At 40.6% G+C, this 27,500-nt stretch overlaps 1 protein-coding gene across 1 annotated transcript in view; it reads left to right on the top strand.

Annotated features, from left to right (window-relative positions):
• The first annotated feature begins 2,248 nt into the window (after positions 1-2,248).
• The window catches only part of smg (sterile alpha motif domain containing protein 4 smaug), a 588,244-nt gene continuing 562,992 nt past the window's right edge, over positions 2,249-27,500 (top strand). The window contains exon 1 of the mRNA XM_076210541.1: positions 2,249-2,378. The gene's annotated coding sequence lies outside the window, so the exon portion shown is untranslated. The remainder of the gene's footprint in view (positions 2,379-27,500) is intronic.

A 27,500-nucleotide genomic window follows, 5' to 3' on the forward strand; every position in this document is an offset into this window, starting at 1 on the left:
GAACTCGTCTTCCAGGGCCCCAAGGTTACCAATGTTATAGTAACTAGAGAGGATTTGGAGAGCCGACTACAGGGACTCAAGGAGGACAAGTCACCGGGGCCTGACAATATATCACCTGTAGTCCTCAGGGCATGCTCAGATATACTTTGGGAACCATTCCTTGGCCTATTCCAGTCCTCTATAGACTCTGGTGTGGTCCCCAGTGATTGGAGAATGGCCAACATCTCTCCTATACACAAGGAGGGCAACAGAGTTGACCCACTTAATTACCGCCCTGTACCACTGATAAGTATCGTAATAAAGCCGTTGGAGAGTATCATTCGGGAAGTAATTGTTAAACACCTGTCCAATAACAACTTGATCACGGATGCGCAGCATGGGTTCAGGAAAAAGAGGAGCTGCGCTACTTGGACGATCTTATTAATGCTGTCGACAGTGGGCAGAGTGTTGACGTTCATTATTTAGATTGTGGGAAAGCGTTTGACAAAGTATCACATGGAAGATTAATGATCAAATTACAAGCAACAGGAATTGAATTAAAGGTTTCCTGTCAGGGAGAATGCATCAAGTATCAATCCGAGACTCAATATCAGGAAGGTTATCAGTCATGAGCGGTGTCCCCCAAGGTAGTGTGTTGGGGCCTTGTCTCTTTCTGGTGTACATCAGTGGCCTGGTCAACAATCTGGAGTCCTCAGTAAGCCTATTTGCGGATGATGCGAAAATCTACAACACCATTTCTTCGGAGAGATATGGAACGCCTGGATAGATGGAATGACAAATGGCTGCTAACATTTAGTACAGACAAATGCAAATCGATGCATATTGGGCCACAGGAATCAGCAGGCGGAAAACAGAATTAGGGGTTTAGTACTAAACAAATCAACATAAGAGAAGGACCTAGGAATAACGATCTCGAGTGACCTCAAGTCGTCTGCTCATGTAGTAATGGTTGCTGCCAAGACAAACAGTCGCCTTGGTATCATAAAGAGAAACTTCACCATCCTCAATAGAGAAATCCTGGTGCCACTCTATCGTTCTTTGGTCAGGCCACTCTTCGATTATGTGGTACAAGCATGGTCTCCATACATGGTGGAAGATATTCAGACCCTTGACAAAGTGCAGAGAAGGGCTACCAAATTGGTACCAGAACTATCCAACCTGGAATACGAAGATAGGTGCCAGCGATTTGGGATGCAGACTCTCCAGGATAGGAGGACGAGGGAGGCGGTGGACTTAATACAAATATATAAATTACCCTCATTAGCCTCTGTTAAAACTCGTTATGACAGACACGTAAGACTGGTCCAATAACTGGCTAACAAGTCCTAGGGGTGGGGGATCACGGCAAAAAACTTGCTTCTTATTTCCTAACTGTTTCTCGATTAGGTAAGCTCGACGTATTGGCGTGTGTTGCTTACTGCGCTAGAGAATGTGTGTAGGTTAATACGCAGTTATAAATTACACATTATGTTACATTACATCATATTACAACCGCTACACATACACATTAGCTAAGTCACCCATCACACATTAGCTAAGTCACATTTGCTAAGTTTCAGTTTAATTGAATTGAAAGTTTGTCACATCACCTCTGAATCCAATTCAAGTTCGAAAGAATATAATGTACATACTCGATTTAGCTGTCACGTAATGATAACTAAATACATTTTATAGACAAAATGATAATTACAAGTCAGTGGTTTGTTTTGAATACGCATGAATATATTGGTGCCTACATGACATAGTACAAATATAGATAGTTATTTTTTAAATAATTTGTTAAATGTAGTTCTCATTTGATAGTTGTGTATTTGTTGATAACTGAATAGGTACGCTATACGACTGAAAAAAAGAGGGAAAAATAATTCTTAGAAACTCCATTCTCTTTGAAGGAGCTAAGATTATCATAGAAAACGTAAATTCTGAAAGATTGAAATATCATTTATCATTATTTCGTAATTCAGTTTATGTAACCAAATAACTTTACTCGGTATATCAAAATATTCTATTTAATTCTTACTTGAACAGTTGATATTGGGGAAAATAGACCGTTTCATGTCATATTTCATTCATTTCAGCATTCCAATAATAGAGTCATTTATTTTCTTTTGTAAAAGTAATTCAGCTTTACCAATATTCTTAATGTATTTTATTCAGTAGAACATTTTATATCGCAAATATTTAATAAAATGCAAATTACTAAAGAAAGGTATTGAAAATATTGTTTGTTTATTGTTTTTATGTAGTTTCAGAACTTACCTGTTAGTGTTGTGGTTTTACAGTGGATTGTGGTACTCGGAGGAGAATAAAAAATATTATTTTACTTAAAAGACTTGTATCAAGGCAGAAGAGGATGCTTCCTTAGCCTACAGAGAGAGGTGAGTACTTACTACTATTTTAGCTCATGGAGTTGACTTGTCAGAGAGCAGTGAGTATGAAGTTGTTGGGGGGAGTGGCTGAACCCCATAAGTCGAGGTTGAGTGGTACAATGAACAGAACGAACTAAGGTTGAAGAGTAGTGCACATTAAATGCCGATGCTGTAAACAATGTATCCTCAGGATGAGAGGAATTATTGCTATTACTGCAGTAGGATTTAGGAGCTTAATCAAGAAGGAGAGATTTAGTGATAAATCTCTTCAATTGGCAGCGTGCCCAAATCTGTATATAGATGCCATAGCTTTACAAGTTACTAGGTCAGGCAGCTTATTACATACCCACTACTACCTTAGAAAAGACATGAATATATGGTACGTGTTTAAATTATAAAAGTGATAAATAAATTATTATAAGCTCTTTGTTGGTGGGTACCATTAGGCCTAATAGGGAAAGAATGCTTATTTTGGTTGATTAGTCTATATTTGTTTACTAATAATGCAGAAAAATATTCTGAAGCATTTATACCTCCTTATATTATTCTCTTGTACTGAGTAGATTTGAATTACAAGATTGACTGATATACCGGGTATAGTGCTCTGTGATTCAACATGGTCTTGGATCGCGTGCAACAAGTATAACCCTTCTGGATGAGAACTTGGAGCTTGTAAATAGACCAGTTCATGTGTAAGTTATAGAAACTGATGTATTTATATGTATATAGGTTTTTTTTTTTATGCAAGGCATGCAACCTCAGCAGACTAATACAACAAATCAATAAATCGGTATAATTCCATGTTTAGGGATACTATGTATCCTTGAGGATGGTATGTTCTTGGCAAGTTATTTTTGACGTTTTGTCAATTGTGTCCTCCACTCTACACCAATTCGGCACGTCTGTTCTACCCTTCAGATGAAGTGCTATGTGTTTTGCTATAAAAATTATGTCTATTAGCTTGTTTGAATCTTATGTTGAGAATAAGTTTCATAAGAGAAATAGGTCATTTAAAAAAAAATCCTTGTATGGTATGCACAGAAGAATGTGTACTTTTTACTTATGAAAGATTTTTCCCGAATTTTTATATATTCTGAACAAAAATTGCCATGAGCTAATAATATAAGATTCAGTGCACACAGTGAAACACAAGAAATTTAAGACAAAGGCTAGATTGACAGAATAGTAAAAAGAACTTACATTAGCTTTAGGGATGCATAGTATTCATAAATATACAGTTTTACATATTTATGGCTTCATCGGATCTATGGTGGTTATATTCCTTGTATGGGAGAATATATTTACCAGATATTTGTATGCATGTTTTATGTCAAATCTGAGATGCAGTGAATTAGCTGTTTTTTGGTGAACTATCATGGAATGATTACAATGATTGAAGTTTATTTCTTTGGAAAAGTAGATTTTGTAAAAAAAAAAGATAATAACATCCTTGAATAATAAAAAAAAAAAATAGAATGGCAGTCTCCAACAAATAATATCGATTGTATAATTTTGAACATTTATTTCCATTGATTTGGTTTGATTTATTTAGTGAAAAATATATATTAGGATATTATCACTGGCAGTTGATGGGAGGAATTCATCTAGAAACATGAATAATGCCATGTGGCTTTTCCAACACCATAGCTCTGTGGCAGTGATAAGAGATGCAAAGTTTTGGAAATCCCACCCAATATTTGCCAAAACTAAACCTAACCTGTTTATAATGAACAAAAGTAAAATTGTCCAAAACCATAGCTCTGCAATGAAAATTACATGTCACTTTGATCACTATTCCACAAAATTTATTATTTGTAAATAATTATCATGTATCTGGGATTAGTAAGAACAGTTGATAAGCATATACACTATAGTGTGGAAAACAAAAGCCAATGTAACAAACTTGAGAGTGAGACTGCTTGACCAGATAGTCTAGGGCAGTGTTTCTCAACCTTTTTTACCCTTGCATAACCTTTAAGATAAATTGCATGTCTCAAGGAACCCCTGCACAAAAAAAAAACAAAAAAACATATACACCGTATCTTTCTCATTTTATTTTCATCATAATAATAGGGTAGATAGGATGATGTCTATATTACATTATTACAATAACCAAGAATATGTCATGTGTATTTAGTTATATTAAGTGTAGTAGGGAAGGCTTATGGGAGGATCTTAATTGAGAGGATTAGGAGAGGAACAGAAGGAGTAATTGGTGAGGAACAGTGTGGTTTTAGGACAGGTAGAGGTTGTGTAGATCAGATCTTTGTGGTAAGACAGATATGTGAGAAAGCTATAGGAAAGGGGAAGGATGTTTTTTGGGCTTTTATGGATCTGGAAAAGGCTTATGATAGGGTAGACAGAAAGGCACTGTGGGAGGTTATGCAGATTTATGGGATAGGAGGAAAGCTTTTGGGAGCTGTCAAGAGTTTTTATGAGAGTAGTAGAGCTTGTGTCAGGATTAGAAATGGAGAGAGTGAGTGGTTTGAAGTAAAGGTGGGACTTCGTCAAGGATGCGTTATGTCGCCCTGGCTGTTCAACTTATACATGGATGGGGTGGTGCGAGAGGTGAATGCTAGGGTAGTGGGTCAGGGATTGGAGATGGTTAAAGAAAATGGAGAAAAGTGGGAGGTGAGCCAGCTGTTGTTTGCGGACGACACTGCGCTTGTGGCAGGGTCAGAGGAGGGATTGAGGAAGCTGGTGGCAGAGTTTGGGAGAGTATGTGATAGAAGAAAGCTAAAGATAAATGTGGGTAAAAGTAAGGTGATGAAATGTACAAGGGGTGAAAGTGGCAGTAGACTGGAAGTGAACATTAAGGGAGAGCGACTGGAGGAAGTGGATAGTTTTAGATACTTGGGTGCAAGTGTAGCAGGAAAAGGTGGAGTGAAGGTGGAGGTAGAATGTAGATTGAGAGAAGCGAGTAAATGCCTTGGCGGATTAAAGAGTGTAATGAGGAATAGACATTTGGGAATGGATGCGAAGAGGAGACTGTATGAAGGAGTGATTGTGCCAACAGCACTGTATGGGGCAGAAACGTGGAACATAAGAGAAGAAGAGAGAAGGAGTTTGAATGTGTTTGAGATGAGGTGTCTGAGAAGTATGGTAGGGGTTACTAGGCTGGATAGAGTGAGAAATGAGGAGGTGAGGAGGAGAACAGGGGTGAAAAAGGATTTGGGAGATAGGGTTGATGAAAGAATATTAGGATGGTTTGGACACATGGAAAGAATGAGTGAAGAAAGACTAGTAAAAGAGGTATGGAAGGCAGATGTGGAGGGAGTGAACATGAGGGGACGTCCTAGGATGAGGTGGATGGATGGGGTGAAGGGGGCTTTGGGGAAGAGGGGAATGTCTGTTGAGGACGGAAGACAGAGGTGAGTGGAGAATGGTTGTATATGGATGATGTTGTGATTGCATGAGGAGGAATGGGCGGGGGGTGGGGGGTGGGGTAGTATGTGTGAGTAAATTTTGACGCAGCCCGAAGGGATTTCTCCCCGTCCTCTCCTTATATGCAAGGGGGGACGGAGAGGGGGGGTCGCCGATTAAATGAAGCGGCCTTGCTGTGGATGTACTGTGTCTTGCGACACTGCTTCTGACCCAGGGCGGTGGGCAGGGTGCAGGGATGACCCGTCATCCAGGAGGTGCTCAGATGAGAGGGAGGGTGGGAGGGGGGTGGAGTGTATTTAGGGATGAAATGGGTGGGAGTATTTTTATGTCTTTCCCTTTTTGGCTACCTCCCTTGGAAGGGGGAAAAAGCCTTGGTATATATATGTATGTATGTAAGTATATAAAATTAAATAAAAACTCAAAAGTGCATTAGCTTATCTCACTTGTTCTTGCAGAACCCATAGGGACCTTTTGTGGAACCCTGGTTGAGAAACGCTGGTCTAGGGAATGACAACAACTTGAGAGGAAGTTCAAGGATGAGATAGATGGATGGGATGAAAGGGGTCTTCGAATGCATGAGGATTGTCTGTGGTGCAAGAAATAGTTACTAAACTTTTTTTATGGAGAAAAGGTTATATAAGATTTCTAGGGGATATATGAAGTGTACACTATGCCATGAGTAGTGAGAAAATAATTTACCAGAGATTCATACTTTCCAATGGAAGTCGCTGTATTTTCTCTTAGCCACAGGAATTTTTGTGTTTGATTTTCCCCATGGATTAGTTGTTGTTCTGTAAATGCATGTATGGAGTTATTTTGAGGATGTATGGTGGGTTGGAAGGAGGCATCATGTTTATAGGGTTGTTGTATGGAAGGTAGTGTCAAAATGTTTGAGAATTGCTGACCTAGAGTGATGTCACATAAGTACAAAAGTTGTGAAATGCAGCAAAATGGGCGAAGTTAACAAACAAAGTAGACTCTTTAATGGGCCGGCACGCGCATGTAAATCATCTAATTTTTCATACATGCAAGTATTAAGGCACACAGAAGTTCAATAGATTAAAATCTTTTCATACTCATGACAGCTGTGCAAAATTGCAAGACGTTAACTTTGAATTACTGCAACACAAGTACAGCTGTGGGGAACAACAATGCACATGTGACTGTTCACAATATAATCAATAAGAGTTTAGTCACTTGGGAGTAGGTAAAGTGGTGGTGGGAATTTTTTTTTAAATATTGTGGTAACTTGACTATTGAAGTTGTGGGTTGGTATTTTACTTTATCGATTTATTCTTCATTATTATTATTATTATTATTATTATTATATATATATATATATATATATATATATATATATATATATTTTTTTTTTTTTTTTTTTTTTTTTTTTTTTTTTTAATGCCCATTTAGTTGATAATGCTTGACTACAACACAGATTAGATTTTAAAGATTACCCAGAGAATGTATTCTAAAGTTTCTACCCAGAGGAATCTATGGTCTTAGGTCTTATGAGTATTCCTGTTTACAATAAAGCTGTTATTTCAGTCAGTGAATCTTAAGCGACTGTTATTGCAAAATATTTTATACAAAGGGTGGAGTGGAGGCGTAGCAAAAGGGTGATGGAATAGAGGGCAAGATCACAGGAAGAAGGGGGCTATAACTCATACATACATACAGTTAATCTAACTGTATACAGAGAGATTTTCCCCCATACAGTACTACCTCTCATTAACGGACTAAAAGGGGGGTAACGGTGTCCGTTGATTTGGAGTGGTTTTTGGGTGGCATAGTGATTGCACGCACTAAACAACAGCACCGAAAACACTGCAAACACAGCTAATTAACGTCCATTAATGAGAGGTCTCACTGTATAATGGAGGTAGCCAAAGTCAAAGGCATGTACTTACACCCATTCCCCTCTCATCTTAGCTCCTCATGTATCCCGCCCACTTTCCTGGGTCAGAAACAATATAGCAAGATCCGTACATCCACAGCAAGGCCACTTCACTTAATCGGCAACCCCCCTCCCCATCCGTCCCTTCATGCAAAAAAAGAGAAGATTGAGAGAAACCCTTTTGGGCTGTGTCAAAATATCACTTCCTTACATAACAGTATCATCTATACAAAGTCACTCTCCACTCATCCCTATCTCCTGCCTCCTCTCTTCCTTGCTCAACAGACATTCTCCCCTTTCTCATCACCCCATCCATCCATCTATCTCATCCTCACTCGTCCCCTCATGTTCACTCCCTCCACCTCTGCTTTCCACACCTCTTTTACTAGTCTTTCATCACTCATTCTTTTCATGTGTCCAAACCATCCCAATTACAGCCCTATTTGCTGTCTCCTTTTCCACTCCCGCTCTCTTCCTCACCTCCTCATTTCTCACTCTATCCAGTCTAGTAACCCCTACCATACTTCTCATACATGTCATCTGAAACACATTTAAACTTTTCCTCTCTGCCTCTCTCAAATTCCAAGTCTGTGCCCCAAAAAATGCCATTGACACAATCAACCCTTCATACAATCTCCTCTTTGCATCCATTTCCAAATATCATTTCTCATAACACTTTAATCCCCCAAGACATGTATTTGCTTCTCTTGATCTACAAATTACCTCCACCATAAGGACAGATAATGATTGCATACACTCCAGCTCTATTTTCTCTGCCATGTCACTCAAGGTGACCAGACAACTGATGACTGCTCCCATTTTTTATGACTACTAGAAGCTGGTGAAGTAGAAAAAGTTCCACGCTTATACAGCATGGACAGCTGTCCAGATTTTCTTTCCAGAGAGATCTATGGGAGGATCTGAGGACTCTTGCCAATGTAGGAATGTGGTGTTTCCAGTCAGTGAAACTCAAGGCAGCAGATATCATGATACGAAAACTGTATATATCGGGATCTTATGATTATGACAAATTAGTCTGTTGCTCCATCTCTCTTTTGCAGGAGAAATGGGACCCCAGAAAACTGAATGTGGCCTCTGGTTTAGCCCATATGTCACTCAGTGAATAGATTTTGTAATTTTGTCTGGAGAGAGCATAGTACTGTGTAGTATCAGGTGCTTTGTGTCCACTTGTTTTGTGGGTGTATCTGGGACAATTGGTCTTTGGTGCCAGACTGATTCTGTGTTGGTACTGTTTTAGCGTGGGGTGGTGTTCACTGTATAATGTCAGCCATGATGTATAGATATGAGAATTGAAAATTGACAAAAATGAATATACAGTGGTTGAAATGTGTAGAGAATGGAGAGCTCTATGTTGAGAATAATGTTGAAAGACAGGAAGAGGGGAATTTGGGTGAGTGCAGACAGGAATGAAAGATATTGCAGGGGTAGTAAAGGAGTTGAAGTGGAATTGGGCAGAAGTAGACAGAAAGGAGGATGGTAAATGGAGCAAGTATGTTTTGGATAAAACATAAGATGGGAGAAAAGGGTGACCAAGCAGAAGATGGATAGATAAGATTAAGAAGTTTGCAGAAGTAGTATGGCAGAGGTTGTTGTTGTTGTTGTCGTTCCCTAGACTGTCTGTCCGAGCAGTCCCGTCTCCCCAAGGAATGCCACAGCCGAAACTGGGTTTTCCCACAAATCCTTTATAGAGTGTATGTTGTGTTGTTTGCGTGCATGATTGTGTATAATGCAGTCTTCCATTATGTGTTGTATGGTATGGGGTGAAGTGTTACATCCTGGGCAGCTGTTCACAATGTGGTCGTCCAGCCTCTTCTGGTATGGCAGAAGTTGGTGGAATTATGTGGCTCATGGAAGAGTTTGGGAAAGGTCTTTGTCCAACAGTGGACAACAAATGGCAGACTGGTGAATTGATTGATTGATGACTTGAGTATAGGTGTACTACAACAATTCTTGTTTGTGTTGAGAATAGTTTCTTTGCTGTTTTTCTTTCTGGGTGAGTATTGAGTGCCTGAGTGTATATGTGTTTTTGTATGAGATATTATGGAGAACTGCTATTAAGTTATTGTAAGTGATAAGTAAAATGTTTCAGTCTTTAGTGTTGTATTTTATTGGTTGTGTTTGTGTGTTGTTGATATAAAAGCTGGGTTCAAGGATTCCTGTTTAGAACTCTCTGATTATTAATCCAAAGTGATGCTGTAGGGGAAGGATTTTGGTTTCCAAGTATAAATGCTCAATTGGTGTATTTTAGTACAATCAATTATTCTTAGTGCTAAGTCCATACAAAAACATGTACACATTCAGATCTCAGATGTTATGGTTATACAATAACTGTACAATCTCAATATTAAATCATGATAATGGTAAGATGTTCATTGAAATTCAAGTGAAAATTTTGATCAGCTCACTGTGAGTGTAAACATTGAGAGTTTGAACTACCGTACATGCCAGCAGTCATTTCTGGAATCAGCACTCAATGTCTGTTTTAATGTGGGAATTTTTTTTATATGATAAGACATTCAGATCTCTAGATTTTGTACATTTGTTGCTTCTGGTTTCCGTCCATTGCATCTGAAATCCAGTGAATGGAGATGTGTTAAATGGAAGGCTGAGTGTATACTACATTTTGTATTTTCCATGTAATGAATTGACATAATTCTGTATTGTATTGTGTACTTTATATATTACAAATTTTCTGGCCTTAAGTTCAAGTAGTTATATACAAACATGATGGTATTATAGGTCCAAAAGATACACAAATATGTACAAATATTTCTTTATTCAGAATCTCTAAAATTTGGAAATCTCCAATGCAGGAAATCCAGTATATACAAAAGGGATATGTACCTTACTTTATATATTGATAATTAGATGATTTGTATACATGTATTGAAATGAGATGAGCTGTGGTTATGTACAGTATTTTGATAGTTTTTTCATACTTCTTTTCATACTATTGAGGCGCATGCCATTCATATAGAGAAAATTGTCCTCACTTTTCCTTATCATTCCTTTGCATTTCTGTATATTGGAATTTCATATGTGGTGGATAACCTGTCTTTAGAGAGGGACTCTAAAATGTAGAAAATGCCATGTACCTGATGCCCTATTAGATATTCTGATATACAGTATTCTTTTTTCTTCTATTAGCAAGTTTTTAATCTTATAGAGTCTGAATAGAGAAAACTATTGTATATGTATTCATTGTCTTTTTAGTAACTCAGTTCAGCGATAGAGTCAATGGCAAATCTTTTTTTTTTTTTTTTTTTTTTTTTTTTTTTTTCTGTGCATAATCTACTTTATTCATCTTCCTTTCATCTACCAAATATGTCACTGCTGTATGTTTCTTGGAGTCTGTGGGTCTCTTGCAAGAGAAACAGATTGATTACACTTCCCTTGTAATGATCATGTTTACATATTCATAAGATGGTCAACCAAAGAAATACAAATAGATGAAGCAGCTTCAACCAGAGGGATTATTATTTTTGAGGCTCGGAAATTAGCGGATGAAAAAGATTTTAGATTAATTAATCGAGTATGAAAACGTTTATGAAGACCTTGCATATAACTGGAACCAAAATTTTTCACATATGTTTAAAAGTTGTTTATTAAACGTTGCTGAAATGAGTGTCTCACATACCAACGTGTCTTTTATGCCATCATATAAGTGAAGCCTGATATGTCAAGGAAAATGGACTTTCGCAGTCATTTGTAACCTAAATACCCATTAGCCATACCTGGCTGTGTTGTTACGTTCCACCAGGTAAAATCCTCAAGACATGATATAAGAATATATATTGATTTCTGTCTTTTATTATTCATCTCCCAAGAATTTCGCTAACCAAAAAGAGAAAAAAATATTAAATGGAAGTCTCTTGGCATTTCATGGAAAGAAACCATAAAATGGGTTGTTGATCAAACAAATGTCAAGGTGAGCAATTTTTAAGTGTCATTGCTAAGTATGTGGTTAACCTTGCCACCACATTCTTCAGCAGAAGCCTTCATGGATTAGTATGAAAATTTCTTTTATATTTGATTAATTCCTTCAACCCTAAAATGACCCTTGAGCTAAATCAAATGTGTCCTAAGAAGTCTTTGGAACACTGTATTTGTATATATATAGATATATATATACATAGAAAGACACACATGTATACATATACATCATACAGTATTGTACTGTGTATATGTATAAACATATATGAATATATACTCTATATATATAAACATACAGTGTTTCCCAAAAAAGTACTCACTCTTTGTGAGTATATTTGTGAGTACTTTTTTTTTTTATAAGGACACTTGATTGTTTTGCTGCTTTTGCTAGAAAAATTTCTTTAGTTACCTGTACCATTAGGTTAAGAGGGTTGAGAAGGTTGCGACCACTAAACTCCTAGTTCACTTTCTCGGCTGAATACTAGCCAGATGAGATGCAATGTCCGCAAGCTATGTGAGAAAAAATTATTATATTTTTTATCAAGAAAAAATTTGCCGATTGTAGTTAGTGAATGGAATAAATTTAATGTGTATGTGATTCCATGTAGTACAGTTCATTGTGTTCAGATTTAGTATAAACAATGATGATATGCTGTAATGTATAATATCTAGTTAATATTTGCCTATTTTCCTGTCTGTTTGAGACCAATGATGAGTACCTGTCACATATTGTTTAAGTGATAATGGGTGACTACATCCCTTCTCCTACTCCTCTTCCTCCTCCTCCTTCTCCTCCTCCTCCTCCTCCTCCTCCTCCTTCTCCTCCTTCTCCTCCTCCTTTGACTCTTCCTTTTTCACCTCCTCTTTCTCCTCTTCTTTCTCATCTTTCAACTTCTTTCCCCTTCCTCTTTCTCCTCTTTCCTCTCCCCTTTCTCCTATTTCTCCTATTTCTCCTCTTTCTCCCCTTTCTCTTCATTCTTCATCTTTCTCTTCCTCTTTCTTACCTCTTCATCCCCTCCACTTCCTCCTAGGAGATACAGAAATTCCACACCAACTCACCCAAGACAAGCATCATTCCAATGGTAGGATCCAAGGACTGATGCCGGTTGCTTTGGGGCCATGGTCCAGTGGGAGCATTTCAAAGCAGGTGTGATCTAGAGGAAAATTGGTGGCAAAGGTTAACCTTGAGATTAAATCTTAAAAAAAAAATCTTCAAAAAATTAATTCCCATTGTTTTAAAGTTAGGTGTTACGCGTGCGCATTTCACAATGCACCAAGTAATGGTAATAATAACAATGAGAATAGTAATAGTAATAATGATAATAGTAAAATAATAATAGTAAGAATAAAAAAAATATATCTATTGTTTGACAACCACCTGTACCACAAGGAACTTGTAAATTATTTTTTGATTGATATGTATATATTTTTAATGATATTTTTTTATTATTATTAAAGGTTTTATGTGTTCATTCAAAGTGTGTGGGTACAAATATAAATTGCAATAGGCCTATTTCGTTCCAGCTGCGTTCATTTAGATATATTTACGTAATTATGGTTTATGTTACAGGATTAAGTATAGGCGAGGTCGTGATTACCCTCATCACTCGGTCAAATAGCTCAATAATATTTTGTTTTATATTTTAGATGTATTCTAGATGCGTTTTACGTGTGTATGCGTGTGTGATTCACGATTCACCGTGGTCTTGGATCACGTGTTGGACTCGTGATCGACAGCTATTTCCCTCCCGGAAGAGAGCTCAGAGCTCATATATGACCGATCTATGGGTAATGCTGTGACCTTACACGCACACACACACACACACCCAACTCCCCGCCCACGAGAGTTGGAGTAACGACTCGCAGTGCAGCGATACTGAAATTATTTCAGCCCTGGGCTGGATTCGAACCCGGACCGCCGTAGTGGCAACCGGGAACTCTACCAACCGCGCCATCGAGTCGTGTAAATGTGTGTGTGTGTGTGTGTGTGTGTCTTGGATCACGTGTTGGACTCTTGATCGACAGCTATTACCCTCCTGGATGGCCCGATCCATGCACACACGCACACAGACACACACGCGCGCGCGCGCGCGCACCCATACACAACTCCTTGTCCACCAGTTGGAGTGCCGGCTCGCAATACAGTGAGGTTATTTTTCGACCCTGGGCCTGAATTGAACATAGATCGCTGGATTAGCGGTCGAGAGCGGTGCCACTGCACCTTCGAACTGTGTGTGTGTGCGTGCGTACACACATTTATAAGTATGCGTGTGTGTATGTTTCATTGTGTGCGCGCGCACGTGCAATGATATTGCAACAAAGTGTACATTACTTTGCCTTAATGTTTTTGTTTGTCGCAGAATTATACGACAGTGATACTGGTTCTGTTAAATTGCCTTTACGGATACGCTTAAATGTGTGTGAGTGTGCGTGCGTGCGTGATCAACATTATTGATAGTATATTGATATGATATTTTTTGCGTATTATTTGCCAACCAACCCCCCCCCCCCGTCTACCACCAACATGGATCTTTCAGTGCTGCCCCTGTATTGTTATTGCTATTCTGTAATACTAAGTACCTATAGTCCAATATATAGTATTAAGACCCGATCACACATACACTACTCGACTTCGTTCGTTTGAGTAGAAACGACTTCGTTTACTTTTTTTACTTGTTTATTATTATTATTATTTAATCTCCAAATGTCATATTACCTTTGCGTCACATATTGAGAAGTTGAATGACGAAGTAAAAGAAGTTATACCTAAAATACGAATATTAGACACATTGTTGAGTTGTAGACTAAGTGAAGTCTATAGTACTGTCAGCGAAGTCGTCTTCCAGCTTTTCAAATTCACAACATTTGACGAGAATCGTGATAGCGTGACTGGGGCTTTAGGCCGTGTCTAATCAGAGAGTGAAAGAGAATTGTGTGTGTGTGTGTGTATTCACCTTGGTCTTTGGATCACGTGTTGGAATCGTGATCGACAGCTATTTCCCTCCCGGAAAAAGGCTCAGAGCTCGTATGACCTATCAATTGTGTGTTTGTGTGTGTGTGTGTGTGTGTGTGTGTGTGTATGTGACTTCAACGTGTCTGAAATGTGTTACGCATCTCATGCTTTGCTTATTGACCCTCATTCTACCGAGTGTGTGCCGCCATGGATGTGAATAAAGTCACCTGGCGGCAGTCAGAATCAAAGGAAAAGGGCCACCAGGTACGGAAGGGTGATAGGCTTTGACTTTTTTTTTTTTTTTTTTTTTTTTTGGGTCCACGCAAGGAAAAAATATTATATATATTTTTTTTACCTTCTATCCATCCGATCTATCCTCCGTAAATCCCTTTCACCAACTCTCTAACGCGATATCGTCTCCAAGGATAGAAGCGCTGGGATTCATTATGGGAAACCCTTTTGGTTCAGTTTGCGGTGCAGGAGTTCATTGAGTGAACACTGTTGTGTAATGTGTATTATATATATATATATATATATATATATATATATATAATATATATTTCCGTTTTCATTTTCTTTATCACCCGTGTGTCTATCTATTTTGTTTTTTACGTTGATGATCATCATTTATATTTAATTTTCTATTTTATTTATTTATTATCATAATTATTTTTCTTGTTTCAAAACATATCATGGAGTGATAGATCTGTCAATTTACTTTGTTATTGCAGTTCATTGAATACATCGTTTGACCTATGTGTGGTGTGTATTTTGTTAATTTTGTCTCATTTTCCGTATAAACGTTCCCCAGGTCTCAGACGTTATATTTGCTTCTTCGATACAAGCGTGGAATGTTTACATTCATACCAAAAGCCTTTTCCCACTTATAACCGGGATAGCCCAGCTAACGCACACAATCAATCAGATCTCATCGCCCCACCTTGTGGATGATGGGTCCTCCCTTACTCCCGGCACATTGCCCAGGTCAAGGGCAGTGCAGCGAGGCATAGCTGTGTTGACGGGTCGTGATAGGCTGTGGGCATGTCGCGCGGTACTCCTTTGTGTGTTTATTTATTTTATTTTGTTTATTTTATTTTATTCTATTTTATCTATTTATTTCATTTTTATTTGATTTTTTTTTTTTCTTCCTTTCTTTCTTTCTTTTTTCTTTCTTTCTTTTGTGACCGAGCTCACGAAGTGTTTACTCTCCCTGGTTCACTGACACTAATTGACTGTGCATGTTTCTCCAAGTGTATTTTACTTTGCAAATTGGTCTGCTTGTGATTGTGTGTGTGTGTGTGTGTGCGCGCGCGCTCTCATGCGCTTTTTTTCTTCACAGCCTCCTCCCCCCCTCATCTCTTCCTCCTCTCCTCATCTCTCCTCCCCTCATCTCCTTCCCCTCCCCTCATCTCCTCTCTTCATCTCCACTCTCTCCCTCTCTTCCCCCACAACTCATCTCCTCCTCCTCCTTTGATCTCCACTCCCTCCCTCTCCTCCCCTCATCTCCTCCCCCTCCCCTATCTCCTCCCCTTCTCCTGTCTCCTCACCTCATCTCCTCCCCATTCCCCATCTCCCCTCTTCTCCCCTTCCCCTATCTCTTCACCTCATCTCCTCCCCCTCCCCTCATCTCCTCCCCTTCCCCTCAGAGCGGTGGCACCGTCACAGCTGAGGCACTGTGCCTCTCAACGTGGCACGGACCGGTGCCATTGGGTGCCAGTCTGTGGGAAGATTCCAGGAGGGGATGGAGGGGTGGCACAAGAGGTCTTCCATGTCTTCCTACCAGACTCCTCAAGATCAAGTATACTGAGGCTCTTTGGACTCAACTTTTCACATAAGAACTGTTGACTACTGGTGACTGACTCTCCCCCTCCCCATGCTGCTCCTCTTCCTCCTCGTCCTCCTCCTCCTCCTCCTCGTCCTCCTCTTCCTCCTCCTCCTCCTCGTCCTCCTCCTTCTCGCCCTTCTCCTCCTCCTCTTTCTGCTTCTCCTCCTCCTTCTCCTCCTCTTTCTGCTTCTCTGACTTCCCTTTCTCCTTCACTTCCTAATCTTTATCCTACTCCTTCTTCTACTTATTATTTTCTACTTCTTCTTTTACTCCTCTTCTATTCCATCTCCAATTCCACCTCCATCTCCTCATCTCCTCCGCCTAGCTGGTGATATAAGATACCCTCACACACACACGCACACACACACACACACACACACACACACACACACACACACACACACACACACACAAATTAATTAATTTAGTTATTTGTTTGTGTATTTATTTACTCTAAATGTTGGTTTAGGCGGGTGGAGGGTGCCATTTCCTATGTGAGCAAGATTGCCTGGGCGGTACAGAGACCGCGTCTACACAGTATGCATGAGGACAGTTAGGAGCGAGGCATTTCCCGCATATATAAATGTTGTGTCCATTTAATCGGGATTTCGGTAGGATTTTGTGTGCGTGTGTGTGTATGCTAATGGGTGTACAGTCAGTGGCAGACGTTCTGAATCCGCATGTATTTTCTCTTTACACATTTTTTTTTTAAGTCTGTTTTATTTCTGAGCAGCAAAAGTTTTATTTGCATTGTGGAAGCCATTGCCAAGTTCACGAACTTAGCAGCCAAGTGTACTGTGCGCGCGTGTGTATGTGTGTGTGTGTGTGTGTGTGTGTGTGTGTGTGTGTGTGTGTGCGTGTAAGTGAGAAGAGGATGTGTCTATGTGCTTTGTGTGGATTGCTACCGATGCGTCTGTTTGCATGAGAGAAACGGGGAGGACGACGTGCATTTACATAGGAATGTGTTTCTCCACGTCTTTGTGTGTGTGCGGGTGAGAGAGAGAGAGGGGGGGGGAGAGAAGGAGAGGGAACCAGGTGGGGTATATGGTGTGGGGGATATGTAAGCATTATGCCTCTGTGTGTGTGTGTGTGTATGTGTGTGTGTGTGTGTGTGTTGTGCGTGCGAGGGCGTGTGTGCGCTATGCGTAGTATTACCTTACGCCGACCCCCAGAGCGCATCAGTTTACAACACTGGTGTCAGCGGTGGTGGTAGCTGTGGCGGTGAGATAGTGACTGGAGTTGTGATGAGGTGATGATAGTTACAACCTTAGAGTTAATAATAGTATACTTTATTCATTCCAGTATAACCCGGTAGTAAAGGAGATTAATTTTATTTAAAAAAAAAAAAAAAGTTTAGTAATGGGAGAATACAATGGTTACGCAGTGCATTGGGAGTCTTCCTTCAACTGAATAGGATAGTCTGGCGTAGGTTAGATTGAAATTGTAAAAGGGATTCATCATAGTCAAGAGATCAACGGGTAAAAACATCGTCACACATTAAACATTCTCGTCAAATGTTGTGAATTTGAAAAGTTGGAATACGACTTCGCTTACGGTATTCTAGACTTCACTAAGTCTACAATTCAACACTGTCTAATATCCGTATAGGTTTAACTTCTCTAGTTCGTCATTCAGCTTTTCAATATATAACGCAAAGGTGATTTGACGTTTGGAAAATCGAAAAAAAATGTAAACGAAATGGTTTCTACTTGAACGAACGAACTCGAGGAGCGTATGTATGGTAAGGGCTTTACAATGGGTTGCCATAGCAACAGAAGACCTGTTTGTCCTTAACGAGATCGAAGAAAAGAAAATAATAACAATAAGAAATTCTTAGGTAGTCTACCAAATGACTCTTCTGGTCGACTTCATAGTTTATTCTGGCTAATGCCAAACAATTTTATTCAGTTAAGGGAAAATTAAAGACGTGAATATTTCTACATCGATTTTTTTTCCCGAATGTCCCTTTCGTCAGCTGAATAAAATTGATGTCTGCCAGAATAGAATATATCAAGTGTTTCAGCGGAGTGAATGGGGTCGAGGGGAAGCCACGTAACTGAATAAAATCGCCTGGCGGCTGACAGTACGAACGGGAAAAGTACCATCAGGTACGGAAAAGGTCAACAGGAACTACAGTTAACATAATGACATTGCCAATTCGTGTGCAATTAGTTATGTTAATAGTTAAATATAATTTACTCTGAGTGTTTGTGTGTGTTGGGGCGCGATTATATATATATATATATATATATATATATATGTATATATATGTGTGTGTGTGTGTGTGTGTGTGTGTGTTCATGTGTATTTACATAATTTAGTATACAGGAAAGGAACAACACTCGTTGGGTCCCGTCGCCTATTTTCCAATTTATCATACATAGCCTCATGTACAGTTCCAACTAGGTTCATACCCTTAATTTCCAATTATCATGTGTGTGTGTGTAAGCTCGAACGAGTGTTATCGAGGAGAGATGGTTGGGTGTGGGGTGTCCACGGAGATGAATATAATCGCCTGGCGACACAGCATACAAGGAAATACACACACACACACACACACACACACACATATATATATATATATATATATATATATATATATATATATTTTTTTTTCTCCTCTTTCTTTCCACAAGGCTCAAATGGTGTTTGCATTCTTAGTGGTGGCATCTACTTGTTAGTGGCATCTAGCTGTAGTGTTGTTACAGGTTAACTTTTGAGTTAGTATTCGCGATGTAGTGACGTCACTTCTTTTTGGTATAGTTTGCTTAGTGATGTTTGTGGTGACACTGGTGTTAGTGGTGTACATTGGTGTTAACTAGTGGTGTACACAGAGAGGCTCGTGGCACCCAGCGTCTTCGAATCATGATGCTGCTAATGTATGTTGTCGGTTGTCTCAGCGGGGTGTATATACGCGTGCCGTGTGTGTGTGTGTGTGTGAGTGAGTGAGTGATTCACCATGGTCTTGGACCATGTGTGTGTGTATGTGATATTCACCGTTATTTTGGATCACGTGTTGGACTCGTGATGGACGGCTATTACCCATTCGTATGAGAACTCTGTACTCCTGTTATCCAAATATGAGGCTAATAATGTGACTTGTCTCATGTGTATATGTGTGTGTGTGTGTGTGTGTGAATCACCATGGTCTTGGATCACGTGTTGGACTTGTGATCGAAAGCTATTACCCTTCCGTATGAGAACTCAGAGCTCATATATGACCGATGTATGGGTAATGCTGTGACCTTACACGCACGCACACACACCCAATTCCCCACCCACGAGAGTTGAAGTAACGGCTCGCAGCGCAGTGATACCGAAATTATTTCAGCCTTGGGCGGGATTCGAACTCGGACCGATAGAGTAGCGGTTGCTGAACGCTACTACTGCGCCGTCGAACCGTGTGTGTGTGTGTGTGTGTGTGTGTGTGTGTGTGTGTGTGTGTGTGTGTGTGGTTGGCGGTGGGTGCCACATTGTCTACAGCGAGGGGCGGCATAGTGCCTCCGCGTGGCACCAGATGAGGAATCATCAGGAAGAAGAACCGACGCGACGCGATGGTAGTCTCGTCTTGTTAACGTACTTTGTATTGACTCCCATGACTTTCATTGGAATCGTTCTTATTGTTCAAGCTTCCCCCCCCCCCACACACACACTCGTTGGCGCGGTTGGTAGAATCCCCGGCTGCCACTACGGCGGTCCGGGTTCGAATCCTGCCTAGGGCTGAAATAATTTCAGTATCACTGCGCTTCGAGTCGTCACTCCAACTCTCGTGGGCGGGGAGTTGGGTGTGTGTTTGCGTGTAAGGTCACAGCATTACCCATAGATCGGTCATACGAGCCCTGAGCTCTCTTCCGGGAGGGAAACAGCTGTCGATCACGAGTCCAACACGTGATCCAAAGACCAAGGTGAATCACACACACACACACACACACACACACACACACACACACACACACACACACACACACACACACACACACACACACACACACACACACACACACACACACACACACACACACTGCCGCGGCCCCCGTCGCAACCTCTTCGTCTTCTGTAGCGTCCACCGCATCGTTGCCCATCACGTGTTCCTGCAGAAGGGATAAGGTCTTTGTCATAATCTAAATGCCATCACACCCCCTTCCCCCTCCCCCTCCCCCTCCCCTTCCCGCCTAGTTTCTTCTTTGTCTTCTATTTCCTCCTCCTCCTCCTCCTCCTCCTCCTCCTCCTCCTCTTATGCTGATGCTTGTTATTCTTCGTCCTCTTCTTTTCTTCATCTTTTAATTATTCTTCTTCTTCTTGTAATTCCTCTTCTTCTTCCTCTTCTTCCTCCTCATATTCTCCTGTTTCTTCTTTATTTATTTTTTCGTCTTTTTTTCTTATCTTGATTTGAAAACGATTGCCATAACCACCATATATTTCACACACACACACACACACACACACACACACACACACACACACACACACACACACACACACACACACAAAGAGAGAGATAGAGAGAGTTCTTCATCCTTTGTTCGTTCGTTTTTGTTCTTCCGCTGTTCTCGGAAGAACAACGATGAGTTCGAAGAGAACTTATGTAGTCATGGAAAGTGGTAACACGGGTAGTTTATACCCTAGGTGAGTTAGTTTAGGTTAACTTGGTTAAGTTAGGTTAACTTAAACGGGTTTTCACGGGGAAATGATAGCAATTGGAGTTGGGGATGCCCCCCGAGGTGAATAAAATCGCCTGGCGGCAAAGGAAACGTCCCACCCGGTACGGAAGGACGGTGGTATTTCCTCCACTCCACACTTCCTCTTTTTTTTTTTTTTTTTTTTTCTTCTTCTTCTTCTTCCCCCCCACGCATTCCATTCTCCTCTTGCCAGCTTCACCATCATCACTATCATCATGGGTATCGTTTTATTAACATAATCAGTAATGTCGTCACTATCATTATCGTCATAATGAGCAACACTAATAATACCATCATAATCATGACCTTCAACATCGTCACTATCATAACCTCATGATAATTATCATCATTTTAGTTATCATTATCATCACCAGTAATCATGACCAATATCATTACTATCATCATCACCCACAGCTACCCTAGCATTACCACACACACACACACACACACACACACACACACACACACACACACACACACACACACACACACATACACGTACCCACACATACACACACACACACACACACACACACACACACACACACACACACACACACACACACTTCGACGGCGCAGTAGTAGCGTTTCGCAACCGCTACTCTAGCGGTTCGAGTTCGAATCCCGCCCACCTTTATCACCATTGTCACCATTGGTGTGATTGTTGCCAGATTTTTTCATGTATAATCTAGTAAGGGTTATTGTAGGTCATAGATAAGGAGATAAGAATAAAGGAGATTGCAAGAGACCATGAGGCCCATATTAGGCAGTTCCATGTCCATTATCACCTGTCATCCCCATCCGGAGAGACAACTATGTTTGTCATTCTCTCTCTCTCTCTCTCTCTCTCTCTCTCTCTCTCTCTCTCTCTCTCTCTCGCTTTCTCTCTCTCCCTCATTGTCGATCTCTTTTTCATTCGCTTTATCTCTGCAAACTTAATTTCAAAAGCATAAAAGCTTTTGAAATAAAGTTTGTTTTCTCTCTCTCTCCCTCTCCCTCTCCCTCTCCCGCTGTCCCTCTCTCTCCCTCTCTCTCCCTCTTCCTCCCTCCCTCTCCCCCTCTCCACCTCTCTCTTTATGTCTTTAAGCAGTTTTAATATTAACTTTGTGTGGCCTGTACCACTTAGATCAAAGAAAGTGGGCCAACGTATAATATGCTCAGTTAGGGGCCGCGGCTTCCATGTGTGCACGTCTCTAGGGTAAATATCGAAAACTCGTTTCAGTTCATCAGTAGACGGTGGTGGTCATTTGTATATATTTTTCTGGCTGCCGGCAGGTGATTTTATTTAGTCGAACATCAACACAATCGCGTCAAGATTAAGGTAAATTTTTATGGTATGTATTTGTGTTTTGTGTAAATTTTTACACATTTTTAAACAATTTTGTTGAAGTAGGTTTATGAATTTATGAATGGCTACCTCCCGTGTAAGGGGGAAAAGCCTTTGGTATATGTACATTTATGTAGGTTTATAAATTTGTATTGTAGGTATAATATCTGTGTGTGTGTGTGTGTGTGTGTGTGTGTCAGGGTTGTACATATTGTTATTTCTGTTTGATATATCTGAAATTCAGGTATCTATTATTCGGATCATTAAAAATATATATTAATCTAGAACTCTCCAGATTTCGGAAATATCTTTCTGAATATTGGGGAATTTCGAATTTTGGAGAGCTTTTATCATTGTCACATGTTACTTGATGTCAGTGCTCCTGAACCTGGGGTGCTATGGGGTCCCTATGGCCAGATGTTAGCGTGATGGACTACCAACCTTAACTACAGAGAGTACCGAGATCGGAAATGGTGAAGAAAGTGTACTAGAAAGGGAAAATGTATTAAGAGTATTCTTTGTACGTTGAAAGGTTACATGTAGATTGAGAGAACCTTCGGCCGGAGCCACCGTCGAGACATTTCTTCCACGTAGCGTCTCGTGGGTTGAGAACGTTCAACCACAGTCATAGAAAACGGGAACCACATTCACTGAGGCGGGTTTCCCCCACACAAGGGTGACGCAAAGGTCATCATATTAAGACAACAGGGCAGGACTCGCAGTAATGGATTTAAATTGGACAATTTGAGATTTAAGAAGGAAATAGGCAAGAATTGGTTTAATAGGGTGGTCAACGAATGGAACCATGAACTGAGCGCTGAAATTGTCAGTTGTTTTAACCCATTCAACTCCGATGACAAGATGTCTTGTCATTTGGTCAAATAAAACAAAAAATCATAAAACACCAAAATGTTTGATCAAACACCAGAAAAATATGACGTCAATCCTCGCTTCGCTGCGAGCGAAGCGAGGATTGACGTCATATTTTTCTGGTGTTTGATCAAACATTTTGGTGTTTTATGATTTTTTGTTTTATTTGACCAAATGACAAGACATCTTGTCATCGGAGTTGAATGGGTTAAGAAACGGTTAGACAACTTTAGGGATGGGGTGGTAATATTAGGACATGGAACTGCCTAGTGTATGCCTCATGGTCTCTTGCAGTCTCCTTCATTCTTATGTTCTTATGTTAACTCCAAGGGAGTGCACAAGCAAAACCCTAAGAAATATGGATTAAACGACTCTATCACTGGGACTCGAACCCTGGCCTGTGCCTTTTTTTTTTTTTTTTTTTTTTTTTTTTTTTTTTTTTTTTTTTAAGACAAGACGCTACTCATCATGCTGCAACGTGGTTGGTAGACTTGTTTCACCGACGTATAGTCAAAGGTTCGAGTCCCAGTGAGTTGTTCCAATTGTCAAGAATTTATTAATATATATATATATATATATATATATATAGTACGTGGACTGCAAAGCGTCTGAAGAAAGGGAATCGTACCACCCGGTACGGAAGGGTGAAATAGAAAGTGAATAAAATCGCCTGGTGGCAGGCAGAAGAAAATTTGTAGGTCGTGAATGAGAGCCATTGTCACGTATTCATTGGTCCGTCACGTTGGCATCCGCGTGACGCGTCACAGGAACAGCCTGCGTCACGTCACATTAAGCATTGTGTCTCTTTCGTCCTCTTGCGTCACGGCCGGACTGGAATACGTCCGTGCGTGCCACGTGACCCAGGCAATGCACGTTGCGGTGGATGCACGTGCCGCGCTCGTACCGCACGCACACACACACACACACACACACACACACACACACACACACACACACACACACACAGGCACGCACGCACAAGACTGTTGTTCCTTTCCTGTACCCTATGGTTAGGTAAACACACACAGCACACACATACACACACACACACACACACAACACACGCACACACACAAGATCTTTATTCCTTTCCTGTATCCTATAGTAAGGTAAACACACACGCGCGCGCACACACACTGACACACACACAACACGCCAGGTGATTTTATTCAGCCAGTGTTACACACTGAAAGGGTTCGTATACGTTTAATTTGTATATTTTGTTCTGGTTAAAAATCAAACGATTTTATTCAGCTAAATGAGAACCTCTGAGGGTTTCTACACTGAAGGAACTTCTGTGGCGCCAGAAATCAAAATTTCTTGAAGATAAGTGAGTTCTAGTGCCGGCTAGCGTCAACCAGCATTAAGTCAATCATGTGAGCCGGTTTGCTAAATTGGATGAAAAAAAAATGACGTAGAATAGCATAGTTGCAAATGCTTGATAATGTATTGGAAATAGAATAATGAAAACGTTACGAATATCCTCATCAATTCGTGTTTCGATACCATTCACATGAACGCAGAAATAATAATAGATAGATAAATAGACAAATAAAAATAAATAGACGAACATATGACAAATGAGACTTCCCGTAGTAGCTTGCTAAATTCTCTATGTTCGTAATTGTCAAGTGGTATTATACATTGCCTTTATATTGTCGGAGCACGGTAGGGGGTGGGAGAGGGGGAAGGTGGGAGAGGGGGAGGGTAGGAGGGGATCACAAAAGCCCCCACGCGGCGGCGGGAGCCACCCGCCCCAGCGGTGGCCGCATCAACGGCGGCGAAACGGACTTGCGGGTTGTTTGCGGTGTCGTGACGCATACGCCAGAGGTTGTAAGTAAAGGCTCATGGAGTCCGTAGGACTCAGTGTTGAGGAGGATAGAGTGCATTGTTGTCAACTGTGGAGTCGTGTGTGTGTGCGTGTGTGCATGTGCGTGCGTGTGTGTGTGTGTGTGCGCGTGTGTGTGTGTGTGTACCAAGGTAGATAACTATAGTTCCAGGAACAAAGGGAAGGATATATATATATATATATATATATATATATATATATATATATATATATATATATATTGTATATATAATGTGTGTGTATGTGTATTTATAAACAGGTCGACAATTTGCAGAAGGGGTTACCAGATAATTCTTATTTGTAAATGTGAACGAAATGCTGTAGTTAAGAGGACAAACGCAGATTATGTTATCCTACTTTATCCTGAAAGCCAAGAAGAAAGCTGAAATTGTTCATAAAAGAGTAAGAAAAATAAAAGAGGAATGTACAGAAAGGATTATACTACCTAGTACCTCAGTTGCAGACAATCCTTTGGTATTCTTAAAAAAAATTCTTTCCCTTCCAAGGATTTACATAAGATATATATAAGGAAAATTTTTCTTTTAAGAATACCACCGTAAGATTCTTACGGTGGTATTCTTAAGAATAAAAAATCTTTCCCTTCCAAGGATATATATATAAGGAAAGATTTTTTTTAGAATACCACCGAATATTTCCTCTTTGTTAAACAAGGCTGGTTTTAATGTCGTGAAAACTAGCTCGGTAACAGTTGTCAATCTTATATAAAAAAAAATAAAAAAAAAATAGGGAAAATATTCGTCAAGCAGGTGTTTACTGTGTCCCATGTTCAGGTTGCAAAAAGGTCGACATTGATGAAAGTTTCCGTTTTGTCGATGAAATAATATTGGAACATAAATATGATATGAAAACTTATAATATGAATAATGCCATTGTTAGATTCCATACTGGCCACAGTGCTGACTGGAATAATTCTAAGGTATTAAAATATGAAAACCATACAATGAAACGTAGATGTTTTGAGTCTGTTTTTATATCTATCATTGATAATATCAATCGAAACAATTACCTTTTTACGATAAATAAACCTGTAGCAATTCTGATAACGAAGTAACAAGTAATTTTCTCAAGTTGTGTTTAGAACAATTTAATGTTCGTTTCTCCCCGATAGCCTTAAGATTAAAAAAAAAAAAAAAACAAAAAAAAACTACTATGTTATTTCTGTAGAAGCCCTGCTGGGCGAGCGTTAAATACACTAGATCCCATACTCTGCGTTTGGCGTCTTTCCTACAGTGCTGTTGCGGTCGTTGCTGCTTTTTACTCGTCTGAACGAAATACACTGAGAATCGGGACATGGCCGCCCAGTGGATGTAGTGATATTCACTAAATCGAACGATCAAGGGAACGGTGCCACGGGAGGCCGCCGCTGGCACTGGGAGGCCACTTGAGGCGAGGGAGGGAGGAGAGAGGATGAGGGAGGGAGGAGAGAGGAGGGGGGAGGGAGGAGGAACGAAGGAGTAGGCAGAGTTCGACCAAAGATGGTGGTGGTGAACGAAGAGGTGATGATAGAGAGAGAGAGAGAGAGAGGGTGGCTGTGGTGGTGGAAGAGAGAAAGAGAGTGAGGTCTGTAACTCCCTCTACCACCGAGTTGGGAGTGCCACGGAGATGAATAAAATCACATGGCGGCAGTTTGAATAAAAAGAAAAGTACCACCCGGTACGAAAGGGTTCACATAAGAGTAAAGCTAAAAGAGGCATTCAAGTATAGACCCCGTAAGGTTCGACTCCCCATGACGTCAGCTGGCCTTCTCCCTGCCTCAGCTGAACAAAATCGCCTGACGGTAGCCAGAATAAACACACATAGTTTATAATGAGGGAAATGGGTTAGTAAGATCTTGGCTATGGGGAGTGGGTTGTATGGGTCGAAATGGGGGTAATGGGGGAGAGATGGGTACGAAAACAGCGAATGGGTTAAGCTTCAGCAGGAATGGGATGAGGCTTTTGTGTATGGGAGGAGGAGGAGGTAAGAGGGAGGAGAGAGAGGAGGTAGATAGAGAAGGAGCTGCCTATAGACGAGAGGGGGAGAGGAGGTAAGAGGGAGGAAAGAGAGGAGGTAGATAGAGAACGAGCTCACTGTAGACGAGAGAGAGGGAGAGGAGGGGGAAGAGGAGGACGTGGGGAGGAGGAAGTAAGAGGGAGGAGAAAGAGGAGGTAGATAGACGCGATAGAGGAGGTAGATAGACGCCTATAGACGCGAGAGAGAGAGGGGGGTGAAAGAAGGGGAGGAGGAGGAGGAGAGAAGGAGTTGCCTATAGACGAGAGAGAGGGCTGTAGGGAGCGGAGAGAGAGAGAGGGGGGAAGGGGAGGAGGTAAGGAGGGAGAGGAAGGGAGGAGGAGACATTAGTAAGGAGAAAGGAGATGCGAACCGTGGTTGCT

Source organism: Oratosquilla oratoria, chromosome 27, assembly GCF_046742065.1.
Source record: "Oratosquilla oratoria isolate Oo_2021 chromosome 27, ASM4674206v1, whole genome shotgun sequence".
In the NCBI taxonomy this organism is placed as follows: Eukaryota; Metazoa; Arthropoda; class Malacostraca; order Stomatopoda; family Squillidae; genus Oratosquilla; species Oratosquilla oratoria.